Consider the following 15,398-nt stretch of genomic DNA (forward strand, 5'->3'; position numbering starts at 1 on the left):
GTCCTCACAGCTCCTGGCCCCTGGCAGAATGGACAGGGATTTCTCTTGGGGGCGGCCACTCTTTACCATCAAGAAATTTTAACTCAAGCCCTGGGGCCTCACAGTGTCTCCCAGGGGCAGAGCCTTGAAAACAGAGTGGCCCTGCCGTCCTACGTGTCATTGCTGGCACCTGGATCTAAGTCAAGGATTAGAACATCAGAGCTCCGAAGACCTGGTGCGATTTGCCTTTCAGCCCAGCTCTGGATTAAAAATGTCCTTCCTGGCATGCCTTGGGCTTTGTCCTCCTCAGTGCTCCTTATTCTGGAGTAGAACAGAACTGCTCAACTAGATATGTAGAAAGTGGAAGTTCAGGTTTACTGAAAGCTTCTTATTACCACTAACACAGGAAGAGGCAACACTGTTTCCTACCTATTCTGGAACTTTGGACAACTTACCTCACCTCTAAATCTTAGTTTTCTTATATGTAAAAAATGGGAGAATTTGAAGAAAGAATACATATAAAATTGCGGGACAGTACATAGCAGATGGTAAATATTCACTACGAGTTAAGTTATTATATATATATATATATATATGAATATACATATATATATATGTATATGACAGGTGTTAAAATTCCCGTTTCGTGGATAAGGAGATTAGGAGATAATCTCCTAATCTATATCTATCTATATCTCTATAGATAGATATCAATATCGATATCTATCTATAGAGATATAGATAGATTAGGAGATATCTATCTATAGAGATATAGATATCAATATCGATATCTATCTATAGAGATATAGATAGATTAGGAGATATCTATCTATAGAGATATAGATATCAATATCGATATCTATCTATAGAGATATAGATAGATATAGATTAGGAGATTATCTCCTAATCTCCTTATCCACGAAACGGGAATTTTAACACCTGTCTTCACCACCACCTTTAATGGCTGTGGCTGACAAGTAACTTCTAGACCTGAGCTAGTGTGGACACTGTGCAATCCCAGTGACACAAGCATCACAGAGTCTTGGGTCATGGGGACTCTTAGCACCAAGAAGCTCCCTTGCTAGGACCTCTATCCCCACAACAGACATGAGGACTTCAAGGCTAATGGGCCAGTGTATTGATGGGACATGCCCAAGATCACCAAGCTAATTAGGGACAGGACCTGTTTCAAAACCAGATTTGCTCAACGGTCAAGTCCATATTCTTAACCTTTATTTCATAACACTTTTATGCCATCAGTCAAAAAATTAATTTTGCCTTATATTACATGAAAAACATGTCAGTTATGCTAAATGTCCATCAAATCCAGAGTATATAAGACAAATTTGTTCTTCTTCTTTAATATGTGAAATTTTTGTTGTTTGTTTTGTCTCACTTGAGTTGTCGCTCTTTGACCTCTTTATTCTGAAAGAGAGCCTGGGTGCGAAGATGAGGATGGTGTGGGAGATCTTTCCAGATTACAGCAGACCCTCATTACTAAGACCTTCTGTGCATGATGAATCCCGCAGGCCCTTTAATCAAGATTTTAAGACCTAGGGAGGCTGTGGCTCCATATCTTCTTTGCAAAAGGGCTTGGTATTAGACAATCCTTGTAGCCCATTTGACCCAGTTGTTTTGCGCTGGTAGGTCAGAAGCTTCTCTTTATTGTGAACTTTTCTTCTCTTAGTCCTGTCAGAGTGAACGGCCATCTCTCTATATTGCTTTCAGAGTCCGTCAGTCATTCTGGATTCAGATTTAAAGATCCTATTAATGAAAATGTTATTTTAGGAACTGGAACGGGGGAATGACAAATGCTTGCATTAATGGGAGAAAACAAGAGCAATTGCTTCTGTGTATTACGGTTGGGTCTCAGATTCAATGAATTCTGGAATGAGATGGAAAATATAATAAGCATGATTCTGAAAATTGAATAATCAGCATTCCATGTGGTTCCAATTGTATATAGATGGAAAAACATAAGCAAAACAGAAGGATTGTTTGCTCATAAGCTTTTCTGAGACTGTCACTCTGAAGGTGGACTTATCTCTTCGAACAATGGCCCATTGTACTGTGAGAGAGGCAACACAACTTCCACAGCTGAAGTCTCACATTTTAAGTCAAATTTTGAAAAGAAAAAAAAAAATCCAGACACTTTCAGATTTATAGAATTAATCTTCTGTCTTTCCTCCAATAACAAGTAAATTGAATCTGCAAAATTATGTTCAGTATATTATTTTCAACTGTGTAATTATTGTTTAAAGATACATGTCTTCAATTTTTTCTGTTCCCTTTTGAAACTCAAGTCCATTTCAAATCTTTTGTTAATAAGCAATTTAGTTCTCAGAGAATGGTTTCTTTGTGTTGGTAATTAAGTGTTATATTTACACAAAGGAAATAGTGAAATACAATCTCTTCCAAAAAGAACATTCTAAAACATTCCACTGAATGCAAAAGCATGACCCTTCAGTGTCAGAATTTCTTCTGGTGATGCCAACAAAAATCCTTGAGCAATTTTACAAGGAACTAAAAGGGAAGTCTGATTTCTCTAAATGATATGGCCCTTTAGGCGTGACGTCGAGGAAATATTGAAACAATTCAGTAGGAATTGTGAAAGTGAATATACAGCAACTATAAGTATATTATATGACACTTTAGCATCAGATCTTACCACTTTGTCATGAATTTGTTTCCTTGACTGCAAATATCTTCAGGGAAAGGGTTTTTCTCTGCATATCTGATAGTTACAGACATGAATTTTTCCCTAAAGTGAAAAATGGACATTAGTTAATATTCCAACAAACATGTAGAGGTCGCCCCTGACCATGTGACAGGCACTCTTCCAAGAGCTGCGGAAGTCTCTCAAGTCTGAGCAAAATGGAGCCCACCATCACTGGTATCCAGTCTGGTCAGGGGCATACGGGCAATGGGTGGGGGTGGTGGGCAGGAAATGCAAGGCATGTTTAGGAAAGAAGAGTGAACTATAAAATGCTATAAAATGATTATTATCATATTTATTATGCACCAAGCACATTGCTAAAAGTTTTATCTCCTGTATGTCATATAGCGTGATCAACTCATCTCAGTTTGTGTGGGATATTCCTGCTTTGGCACTAAAAATCCTGCGCACTAGGCTGTCTCTCAGTCCTGGACAAACAGGGACTTCTGGTCACCCTATATACATTCCTTACAATGACCTTATGAGCCTATAATCACCCTCAGTTTGCTGGAATGAAAAGTCCGAAGGCAGGGGAATGTATCCAAGATTGCACAGGTGCTAATACATGGAGGGCTGAGATACGAAACAGAGTGCTCTGAACTAGGGCAAGACCCAAATCCTTAGCCAAAATGAAGCATTTTCACTGCACAGTTCCAGATGATAAAAACAATCAAACAAACAAAGGAAATTGGTACAAAACTGTGGTGGGATCCAAATCCAAGTTTACCTGTGGGTGCTGGAGAGTCACTGATTGTTTTCAAATAGTAGAACATGGTGAAAACTTTCCTGATTAACTTCCTATTGAAGACACCAAAGAAGTAGTTCAAGCCAACAATTTGTCCATTCACTCTTCCTATCTCTAGAAATCTACAAACCCCTCCCCTTTATGGCTACTTCTCGTGAATTATAAACAAGGCAAAGAAGGCATTTTAAAGATGGAAAAAAACATTCTTCTGTCCCAAATCCACTTCAGGATTCTTTCTCTTTACTTCTTAGAATTTTCCCCATGTTTCTCTCTATAGCAGAAACTAGAAACACTTAGAAGGCCATACGCAGTTTCCTTAAACACACTTCTTTTATAGTTTATCAGGCCTCAAATCTCATTTCCTTAGAGAAATAACAGGTAGAAGAAATGCTGGATCTAGGCTTTGCTCTGAGAGAGGAGAACAGGAGCAGGCAAATAAATTGTCAGGTGGCATGATTTAGAGTCTGTATGTACGCACGCATCTTTTGTCATTTTACCAATTTCCTGTGAGTCTGCTTACTCCCTTTCATTGCCTTTTATTCTGAACAGTTGTGTGGTTTATTTTGAGGGGGAGGGGTAAGTGGAATCTACGTATCCTCTCTGTTAAGATGTATGCCACCTTAGGTCAGCATAATTCCATAGTCTGGTGCAAGAGAGCCAAGCAGAGAAGAGTCCATTCAAAGGGAAAGAGGCAATTTTTAGGATGTACCTCTCCCTGACTGATTTAAGGAGTTACATTATGCAGAAACCTGAAACAGTGAGCCTTTGTGCTGGAACATCCATTTAACTACATTCCATAATGTTTCCTGCCAAGTCACCAGGTTCCTACATTCTTGGGCTCTTTCTTGTTGGAAATTGAAATCATTCCCTTTACAGAAACAACCTATCTTTCTCTGTGAGGTCTCGTCCAGTTGGTCAGAACTCCTTTCCTGGGGTTTGATGATAAATTATATCAAGAAATTAAACAGAAACCCCATTAGTAATGTTGACAATATTCCCTGCACACACATGAAATATTTAATGAAAACCAGGAGCTGGGGAGTTGAATTTGCACACAAAGAACCTGTGTTAAGACGGATGTTCTCTGAATGCAGTAGCAAGCTTTTATTCCCCCAAAGATCTTTGCAAATATCCAAGAGCTGTCCCTTATTTTGCTTTTGGTGATAAGGAGACATCCATTTGGTAATTTCCTGCCTCAGTTGTTCCCATGCAAAATGGGATATCCAGAGGGATTTTAAAAGTCCTGAGACATTCTAAATATGGAAGCCGAAGGGTACAACCAGCCCAAATGGTTGGTACCATCTGCAGAAGTGTTAGAAGTGTGAATGGCCAAAAGAACCCTTACATTTCAGTGGATGAGTGAGCTTGTTCACATTCAAAAGAAAGTGGTTTCAGCTAAATGCCAAGTACATGCAGCTGAAGGAATTGTCTAAATTGGGGATAGCGGGCACCTGGGTCGCTCAGTGGGTTAAGCCTCCGCCTTCGGCCCTAGTCATGATCTCAGGGTCCTGGAATAGAGCCCAGCATCGGGCTCTCTGCTCAGCAGGGAGCCCGCTTCCCCCTCTCTCTGCCTGCCTCTCTGCCTACTTGTGATCTCTCTCTGTCAAATAAATAAATAAAATCTTTTTTTAAAAAATTTTAAAAATAGAACGGGGACAGCTGAGGGTCCTCGGGTTATATCTCATCCTCTCTCTTTAAGTCAGTTGGACCCTGCCATAGAGATCAACAGGGACACTCTTATATACTGATTCTCTACCCTGACTGTACATTAAAATCACCAATGGCCATTTAGAAAGCCCTGTTTCTGGGGCGCCTGGGTGGCTCAGTGGGTTAAGCCACTGCCTTCGGCTCAGGTCATGATCCCAGGGTCCTGGGATCGAGTCCCGCATCGGGCTCTCTGCTCAGCGGGGAGCCTGCTTCCTCCTCTCTCTCTGCCTGCCTCTCTGCCTACTTGTAATATCTCTCTGTCAAACAAATAAATAAAATCTTTAAAAAAAAAAAAAAAAAAGCCCTGTTTCTGATCACAGCAGACCAAGTAATTAACATTTGGTTATGGGAGAATCCAGACATCTGCATATTTTTTATGTGCCTACAGACAGGGTCTTGTCAGGATGAAAAACCAGAAACAAAGAATTTAATTAAAGTAATTTTTAACAAGTTAACTAGTCATTGAGGAATGCAGGAAGCAGCTTCGGTCTGTAAGGGTGGGACAACAAAGGAATGAAGTCACTGGTATTAAAACAGAGTGGGGGTGGGGCTGACAGAGCAGAGACCTCAACTTCTGGTGGGGGAGGGTATGCTGCCAGTTGTTTCTGGTGTCTGAGCTCGGGGGAGGGATCCTGTGGAGGTGGATGGGGGCAGAATTTGGAGGAGGAGGCGCCAGCTGGAGCTTGCATCTCAGGTACAAATGGTTCTAGGATTGCCAAAAACTGGAAACTAAACTAACTGTTGTTACTGGAACCAACTGCTATGGCCAGGTGACTCTGTTCCTACCAGAGTGAACAGGAGGGAGCAAACTCCCTTCTCTGTATTCCATCCTCTGTCTCCTGTAGTGCCTCCTATCAGCGGATCTGGCAAAGGAGAAATGTCATTGGCAGAATCCCAGCCCTTGCACAGAAGGGTGGGTTTGAGGTAAGAAATGAGAAGGAAAAACCAACACGGTTTGGTCCCTTAGGTGATTCTATGGGGCAAGTAGTGTTGAGAACGACTGACTATGGGAAATTATGACTTAGGACTCTGCCCAGGCATTCCCGGTTTGCTTTTGTTTTTATCCCAGTCTTCCGGTCAGCCTGCCTATAATCAGCCTGCTCCTTTGGTCTCCATGTGCACCTTTGGACTCTTGACCTTTGGGTTCTCACAGTTATGGCTTAGCCTTAGTCCATGGGTTCTCCCAGCTTTGAAAAACTCCGGGCCCATTGGCCCTGCAGGACCCAAAATAAGGCAATAAGAGGAGAGGGTTGGACTTTGACGTCTATGGAGTTTTTTCAGGCTTATGATTTCAGGGACCAGACATCCCTGGAAGCAGCAGATCTTGGTGCTGATGGCCAGTCCCAATGGCACTGTGCTGCCGCGGGCTTTGATGAGAACCTAAACAGGAAAATTCTCTTACCCTGTGAGGTGTGGTCAAATGAAAATGACAGCCTTCATGCTTCTGCTTTTGCTCTCTGGCAAGCCTGATGGGGTTCTTTCTATTAATGTTGGGGTTCATCACTTACAGAACACCCAATGGGTTAGATTATAAAAGAAATAAAGCTAGTCCTTCTCATTCTAAGGACCCCCCACATACATGAAAATCCTATAAGTACTCAATCAAATCATTAGATTGAATGTCAGCAGTCTTCAGTCATTTATTCAACAAATATATATTCAGCACCTACTATGATCTAGATAGTGTTCTAAGCACTAGAGGTATCACAGTGAACAAAGCAAAGGTATTATCCTCATGGAGGTCACATCCTGCTTAGGAAGAGAGACAACAAGGAAATAAATAAGTAAACCTCTAATGTACCAGATGGCCTATTAGTTATGTATTACTGTGTAGCAAATTACTTCAAATTTAGGACCTTTAAACAACAAAGATTTATTACCTCCGCAAGTTTCTAAGAGTCAGAAATCTGGGAGCAGAGTAGTTGCACAGTTCTGGCTTATGGTCTGTCTTGAGGCTGCAGTCAAGTTGTCAGGAGGGTCGTGGTCTCATCTGAAGATTTGCCTGACTTGGGGAGATCTGCTTCCATACCTTCTCACCATGTTTGTCACCATGTGGAACTCTCCACAGAGCTGCTTACAACTTGGGAGGTAGCTTTCCTGGAGTGAGTGATCCAAGAGAAAGAGAGAGTGAGTAAGATGGAAGCCATGGTATCTTTAATACTCTAATCTTGGAAGTGATCTCCCACTGATTCTGTGATATTCTATTGCCCCGACCCTGATAAAGTACACAATGACAAGAATATCACAGATGCAGAGATTTCGGGGATTGTCTTGGAGGCTGGCTACCACAGATGGTAATAAATGCAGTGGAGCAAATGAAGCCAAGTAAAAGGATAGGAAAGGCTGGGGTTTGGGATGACTGTTAACTGCTCTTAATACAAATGGTCAATGAGGACTTCTCTGATACAGAGCAGAGACGTGGCGATGAAGGAGTAGCTTTCTGGCTTTCTTTTTAAAGGTTTCTACTTAGGGGTCACATTTTCTGGGAAGACCTCCCTCAGATCCTACCCCACCTATCAGGTTTACTAAGAACCCCTATATATGGTCCCAGGGAACCCACACCTAGTCTCTGAAATCTCTCGTCACCCTGTGGGGTCTTCTTCCTACCTCTTCCACTAGAGGGGACATTTCTTCATGCCATGGACAATGTTTTCATTCATCTCTGTATCTCTAGTAAAATATCAGTAAATGCTTGATGAATGAATGAAATAAATAAATGAATTTACTTTTTCGGCTTTTTTTTTTAATAGAAATTTAGCTTGAACTACTCTTTAACAGTACATATTTTGTTATGTTTTGTTTTAATTAAGCATCAGTTATCTTTTGTCTAAAACAAAACAAAAAAAAAATCCTTGGACATGGATTGATATAGCTGCTTGAAACATAACTCTCCCCTCTGCTGCTATGCCAACTGCATTACCTACAGACACTGTTAGTTTATGAAGCACCATACGGAACACAAGTATGTGGCAACTTATTGAATGGGAACATTCTGTGAGAAAAATATTTTTGTTCCCATGCAGTAACGTTTCTATTAAATAGCTTCTAAATATGTAAAAAGAAAAAAGGAAAAAAAAAAAAAGCTCCAAGTGGCAAGAAAATACCCTAAGGAATCTAGAAAGCATGCAAAACAGCAATATTATTTTATAATGAAAAACAGATATGAGTAATATTATTTCTTCCTACCCGCCTTTCTTTTGGCAATCATTTTCTTTCTAAATATATGTCCTTCATCCACTAAATCACATGCTCTGATTCACCCACAGCCCTGGGCGGGAGGCAGCCACTTATACAAAGGACACTTGCTCACTCCCAGAAATATGTCTCCCTTGTGTCTGGGAACTCAACTGTCACTCAGAACATCAGCAGTCTCTCTCCCTGTGGCCCTAGGGGTCTAATTTAGGATTGTCCCCGGATTCAGCCCTGAGAACTAACGGTACCAAATCCACAGAAACTGTAACGTGCACCGAAATGACCTGGGCATCTTGTTAACAGCAGCTTCCGGTTCCGAAGTTCTGGGCCGGAGTCTAAGTCTCAGCGTTTCCAGTGGACTTCTGAGTGACTGGGGGTGGGATATGGGGCTGGTCCTCATGTCATCCTTTGAATAATAAGAAAGTAAAATAGGTTTGGAGGGTCCAGCGTTTACCTGTCTGCCCACCTCTATAGATGATTTGTGATTTCTCTTTCCTTTCTTCTACTTTTTCTTTTTTAAAAAAATCATCCTAATGAGGAAATTCCTAATAATCAAGAAACAGATTTATTCCATTAATTTGAAAAGTTGTTAAACCACATATTCTCCACCAGATAATTTATATTTTAAGTTTCTGTTCCTATAAAGGCTTAGTTTGAAAAACAATGTGTTTGGCCATACATCTTCACTTGAACAAATAAATGCCAAGGAATCCACAATTTAGATTTCAAACCAAACTAAATCTTTACCCCTTATCTTCACATCAAACATTCTGTGTTTCAAGCATTTCCACATTGGAAGTAAGCAAAGAAAAATATAGTCATTAAAAATAAGATGAAAAAGGTGCATTGATCATCCTGTAGAGAATTCCAGGTCTGCCTCTTTCTCCTGAACTCCAGTTGCATGGGAGAAATAGGGGGATTTCACTCATGATTTATTTTAATTTTATTTTTTAAAAAGTTATTATTTTTATATTTTAAATTTGGGTTATTTTAAATACTATTTTTAAAAACTAAAAATACATTTTATGTGACATTGATCTATTTCTCAAGGTAGTATACAGAGTGTGCAGGGTTATCACTAGACTTTGGCCTAGGTATATTCAAATTATCTTATGAAGATATGCAAATATAACATCATATTGGCTGGAGGTTGTTAGCCTGTGTTTATTTCTTAAAGATCTATCAACGTGCAAAAATGTATCAGAATGAATAGGACTTCCCCTGGTATCACTAAGTACTTCACCTTATGCCTCACCCTATTCCCACCCCTAGAGCTCTCACCCCAGTCTAAGTAGGATAGCAGCACCTGTGCCCAGGAGGTTTGGTGAACATTGACCAGGCCCCTGCAACAGCTTCAAGGGCTTCAGCATTCTCTCATCAACAAGCCACCAGCTGTGGGTCATTATGGTCCCCAACTCAACCCATCTCACAGATCTGAAAGCACCTATCTGTCATAGACAACAAGTCATGGGTGAAGTTAGATATTCATTATACTTGGGGAGTTTGGGGTAATCACAGATTCATCATCTCACTTCCACTGTGAGCTTCATTGCCCTTCAAAGAGGGTGGAAGTTGTTCTGACTTCTGAATATCTGAAAAGACAATAGTAATGGAAACCCCACAGATTCTTGCCTTTGATCAGTGACAATCTTTATACCTGTCATCCTTCTCCATTTGCTTTTGATTGCTTTTCATTATTTTCTAAATTGTCTTTGAATCATGCAAACTAAAGACCAACTAGATCAGTACCTAGCATGCAGAGGTACACAGTCGTTTAAGGACATAGATGAAGGAGAGGTGGTATCTGTAAATATCTTCAACTCAGCCACTTCAAAGGACAGATGTGGCCATGACAGTAACAAATAACACCTCCATGTGAATAATTACCATTTTACAAAACTTCCACATATGTCATCTCCAGCCTTTCCTGTGGCTCCATGAAGTGGAGAGGAATAAGTGCCTTTCATCAGTGAGAAAACAGACTCCGAGATTAAGGGGTATGTCAAAGGCACCCATCAAATAAACAGCAGAGCCGTGATTTGAACTCAGGTCTTTCAATTCCAAATCTCCTACTTCTCACACTATGTTGCTTCAACTCAAGTAAGGCTAGGAGACAGAATTTTGAACCTGGAACTCCTGAGATAGTCCAAAGACATTTCCAGTACACCACAATTCTTAGTCTTGAGGCATTTATCTTGGCCCAAACATCCACACTCTAAAAATGAGAAAATATATCACCAGAATCTAATCTGAGTCAGTGCTTGCTGCAGGGGTGGGCTTCCAGAGACCCCCAGGAAGTAAAAGGGAAGCCGAATCCGAGGTGTTCCCAGTTTCTACTCTTTCCAAGTCACTTCCACCTCCTTTCTGTTTTATATGTTGGGGTGCAGTTTTTAAATACACCCACTCTTACAACTTATAAAGTGGGCCTTAAGTCAGGAGACATAAACCTGTGTTTAGCACCAGCTTAGTTCCTGTCTATGTCCAGTTAGGGACACTGGGACACTGCTGCATTGCCTCTCCGTGCCTCAGTTTCCTCATTTGGGAAAACAGAGTGGCAGAGATCTTGTGAGAGCAAATGAAATAATACAGTCTTACTTGGGGAATAAATGCAAAGCCTTCTCACAGGCATGCCCTTGCTGAGATAGGAGGCACAAAGCGGGTGCTGGGGTAGTGGTTGACCTGAGAGGAAACCGTCAAGAATTCTCTACAGCGCGGAGCATGGTAGAACCTGCAGGGAAACTCCCCTAACTCTCCACAAGGATCAGCCTGCCCTGGGAAAGAGCCTGAACAGTCCTGTACAGAAACTGGACCCTTTCCCTTTTCCCCATTAGGAAAATTGGCATGATCAAAAGAAGTGGAATCTTTGGGAAAAGGAAGAGGGTTTGCTGTGTTAGCATTCAGTTCTTTCCCAGCAGGGATGATGAGGAGACCATCTTAGAACATTCCTCGTGGGAATATACCAGGAAGTGTTTCCTGAACTCATGGCCTGGGAGCAAGCAGGACATCAAAAGCTGGCTTAAGTAATTCGTAACTCATTGTAACTGGAGTCACGTAATATGACCAGCATACTTTTTTTCTTTCTGTCAATATAATTTCAACCTGAAGAGGCAGCGTGGAGGGACAGAAATAGAACAAGGAGCCTGGCTTGAATGCTGGGTGTCCACTCTGGTTGAACCCCTGCTCTGTCATTTACAAACAGAATGAGTTCAATTTCCTCCCATGTAAAAAGTGGGCCTATGTTGGGGTTTGAACAGGTCAATAAATAAGGTTTTCTTCTCCTCCAAGTAAGAAACTGAATAAAATAAAAATAGACATGAGTCGAATTGAGGGGTCAACATGAGTTTAATAACCGGCACATCAGGATTTGGGAACGCAGCCTGGACTCACGTGAAGCCGGTAATTCCTAACATTTCTAGTATTTCACCCTTAACAAAACTGAACCAAATTCGGCCAAAAGCACCACAGTCATAACCATTTACACTCTCCAAAGTGACTCTTGGAGACAAAGGAGAGGATGATGGGCATCAGATGGGAGATCAGGTCACCTGAGGATCAGGGACCCTATGGCCTTAAGTAAAAGAGAGGATGGAAGGGTCTGTGATGGAAGCCTGGAAACATGAGGACAGAGGAAGATGTCCCCCATCAGATACCATTCTCTCCCCTACCTGCCTTGTGGGGTTGGTGAAATAAATAAGATCAAGAAAATGGAGCCCCAGAGAGACAGTGAGAACGCCCTGGTGATTCTTCTTCTTTCTTCTCTCTCTACCAACCCGCTTTGGAAAACGAGGAAGGCCAAGCTCCGAAGCAGCTTCCTGAGACACTTCCCTGAGGGCCACACAGTCGGTCTACCTCAGGTTTGGATGTCGGGCTGGGCCCGGCACACCCCTGGCTTCCCCAAGCGTGCAGGGCTTACCACCTGGTCCCCGTCCTGTCCGGCTGAGCACTGGCTGGACGACGGAGTCTTAACTGGGTGACACTTAACTAGCCCCCCTCTTTCCAACACGAAGTTTTTTTAGGCAGAGAAACAACAAATCCTCCTCTCTTGGTTGCCAAGTTGCTGCTTTCTCTTGCCCCTTTGCTCTTTCTGGTCTCCTTTGCTGAGTTCTTTTTAATAAAGGTCAGCATTTCCCAGATGTGCTCCTTTCTCTTTTCTTCTTTTCTTCCTCTTGTCCTCTCTGGGTGACCCCCCACCCCCACCCCACTCCACATCCTCAACCACACAAACTGCATTTGAGCCGAATTCCAAATCCGCCTCCTGCCCTAACTCCCCGGCTCACACCTCCTGTTCCTGCCCCTCTGCTTGGATTCCCTTCCAACACCACGAAGGTGACTCACGCTCTTACCTTCCGTCCCTCAAACTGCTTCTCTCCAGCTCTCGCTTTCCACTCACTTTCCCTAAATAAAAATCTTAAAAGTATCCTCGGTTGCCAATTCCCTCTTACTCCCCGCATTTAACACACACTCAGTTGTGCCGGTGGCCCTCACATCCGGCTGCCTCCTGCCACGGGGCCATCACCGGCTCCGACTAGATCTTGTCTTGCACCTGCTGCCTTGCAACCGCTTCGTAAAATGATCTCCCGGCTTTAAGTATCGACCTCTCCAGTATATGACCTGCCCTCGTCTACAGTTGAGGTTGTCTGCAAACCGCCCCCCACCATCTCTCTCTCTCACACACGCACACGCATGCACACACACACACACACTACATAAATTGTACGAATTTATGTAGTCTCTTCAGCCCATGCTCCAAGTCAGGCTTCTCAGAATGACCCACAAGCCCTCTAGCATCCAGTCACCACCCTCCAAGTCCCAGGACCCGATGGCACTGAGTTTACATCACCATTCCCAGAACAGCCCACACCCTTTAACACTTCTCTGTTTATGACCTTCTCTTGCCTTCCCCCTTGAATGTCCTTGCCCAACGCACTCACCTCTTCTGTGCCTTCTACATCTATATTTCTGTCAAGGATGATCTCAGGTGTCCCTGCCCTGGGAAAGCACTTCCCCGCTTGTTAGTCACAAGCCTTCTGTATACCCTCAGCATTTAGCTGCTGTAACAGCTATGCATAATCAAACTGAGTAATCCTTTGGCATTTATGAGTCTCCCGTTACTAATTTTGTGGCTTTTGAGAATGGAATCAATTTTTTTTTTCACTGCTTTATTTCTAGCATCTAGATCTCAACCCCCTCTTAGTACAATCACTGAGTCCCTTACCACGTGCAGGGATACATGGAAGAATGAAGACTGATTTACTTTAGTGTGATAAAGTGTTCCCATTAACTGCCGGTCTGGGAATCATAAAACACAGCCCCCGGGACTGGTGTTGTCTCTACTTGGCCTCATGAACTTAGACAAGTCCCTCCTCTGGGCTGTGTTTTGGTTCTTCAGCCTGAACAATGGCCAAATAATAACTGAACAACTTCCTAATGGGCAGTAATGGTAACAGAGAAATTACAGGTTTCTGTATATTTTCACTTCTAATGTGCAAGTTCAATATGATGAAACTTAACAGTATTATATAAAATTGACTATTGTTAAACAGGTGACTTACCTCAGATACTTTATAATAAGTGAGTAAAAAGCATGCTATTATGCAGAAAATGACTGAAAGAATTAAACAGAACTCAACCTACAGTTTTCTTATTAAACCACAAATATTATGAATTAGTAGTCAGTAGCATCCCGATTTTACATATAGGCTTGCTTAGATATTTTTTTTCCTGGACATAAATATTTATTTTGAATTCATACCTCTCCCAGGCTGTGAATTCGGACCACCTTGTCTTCAAATCTCTTCCTAACATTTTGAGAAATGAAGAAAATAATCAAAGAAAGAAAAATAGAGGTTCACAACACTGCTGTGGTACTAGAACTCACTCTATGTTAGAGTCTCTCCAAAGAGAATAATTCCAAATACGGAGGAGAGTTCATCACAGTATTTTTTTCCTACAAGCAAAAAAAAAAAAAAAAAAAAAAAAATGAAGAAGAAGAAGAGAGAGAGAGAGAGAGAAGAAAACAACAAATTATAAGAGGGCAAATGGTTAAATGAGTTAAATGGTTAAATGAGTTACAATGTATTTTTGTACCGTAGAAACAAAGCAGCCATTGTATATTCTGTTACAAGGATTTGTAGCAATGTGGGTAACAATTATGTTTCAATTTTACGGGAAAAGGCAAGGTAAAGAGCATGTGAGCAATTTGAACACAAGTATCTGGACAATAAACACAAGAAACTAGAAGTATACCTGTATCCCCTGGGCTCTTTCTATGCCTCTCCCTCGGCCAGCTGTGAAGACGGTGAAGGAGAAACATTTTGTTTTCAGGAGTGGGAACTTCCACCAAGAACTTTTCCTCAGCAGACTTCCTCTGCCAGTTTGCCCTGTGGGGAAAGGATTTCAATAGTCTTATATTCCCAACCTTGCTTCATTTTTCTGGAGTTTTTTGTTTTTTGGTTTTTTTTTTCAATAACTTATGTTTGATTACCAAAGAAATTTATGTTCACTTAAAAATCTCCCTAATTTTAAAGTCCTTAACCATGTCTGGTTTGAAGTGAAATTGGAAAATTATTGTTCTTTCAGCAACCAAAACTTTTGGCAACTTGCCTCCAAAGAGACCTTGGAATTATGTAACTCTCAGTTTGGTAGAAAAAAAATACTTTCTAAAACGGCCAACTTCTCTTCTGGAACCCATCATTTATTTTCTTTTTTCTTTTTCTTTTCTTTTTCGAATTTAAATTCAATTAGCCAACATATAGTACATCATTAGTTTCTGATGTGATGTTCAATGATTCATCGGTTGCATATAACAGCCAGTGCTCAACACATCATGTGCCCTCCTTAATGCCCATCACCCAGTTACCCATCTCCCCACCCATCTCCCCTCCAGCAACAAAGTCTGATTTCTTCCCATTCAGTTTTCCCTCCCTTCCCCGAAGATCCTCTACACTATTTCTTATATCCCACATATGAGTGAAACCATATGATAGTTGTCTTTCTCTGGTTGACTTATTTCACTTAACATAATTCCCTCCAGTTCCAGCCATGTTGATGCAAATGGTG

The 15,398-nt window shown here is 41.5% G+C and overlaps 1 long non-coding RNA gene across 10 annotated transcripts; it reads right to left on the reverse strand.

Annotated features, from left to right (window-relative positions):
- Window positions 1–1,190: 1,190 nt before the first annotated feature.
- LOC101690776 lies at window positions 1,191–14,715 on the reverse strand. Of its 10 annotated transcripts, XR_006603176.1 has the most exons (9): window positions 14,586–14,715; window positions 14,218–14,286; window positions 14,092–14,137; window positions 8,624–8,745; window positions 7,755–7,817; window positions 7,028–7,244; window positions 3,423–3,493; window positions 2,648–2,740; window positions 1,191–1,864 (listed from the first exon to the last, which is right to left on the reverse strand). It is a non-coding gene; the product is annotated as an uncharacterized LOC101690776 (long non-coding RNA). The 10 variants fall into 10 exon arrangements; XR_006603174.1 differs by having other exon boundaries at window positions 7,028–7,817; XR_006603171.1 differs by having other exon boundaries at window positions 7,755–8,745.
- Window positions 14,716–15,398: the final 683 nt, after the last annotated feature.

Source organism: Mustela putorius, unplaced genomic scaffold (assembly GCF_011764305.1).
Source record: "Mustela putorius furo isolate JIRA1106 unplaced genomic scaffold, ASM1176430v1.1 tig00003909_pilon_pilon_pilon, whole genome shotgun sequence".
Taxonomy (NCBI): domain Eukaryota; kingdom Metazoa; phylum Chordata; class Mammalia; order Carnivora; family Mustelidae; genus Mustela; species Mustela putorius.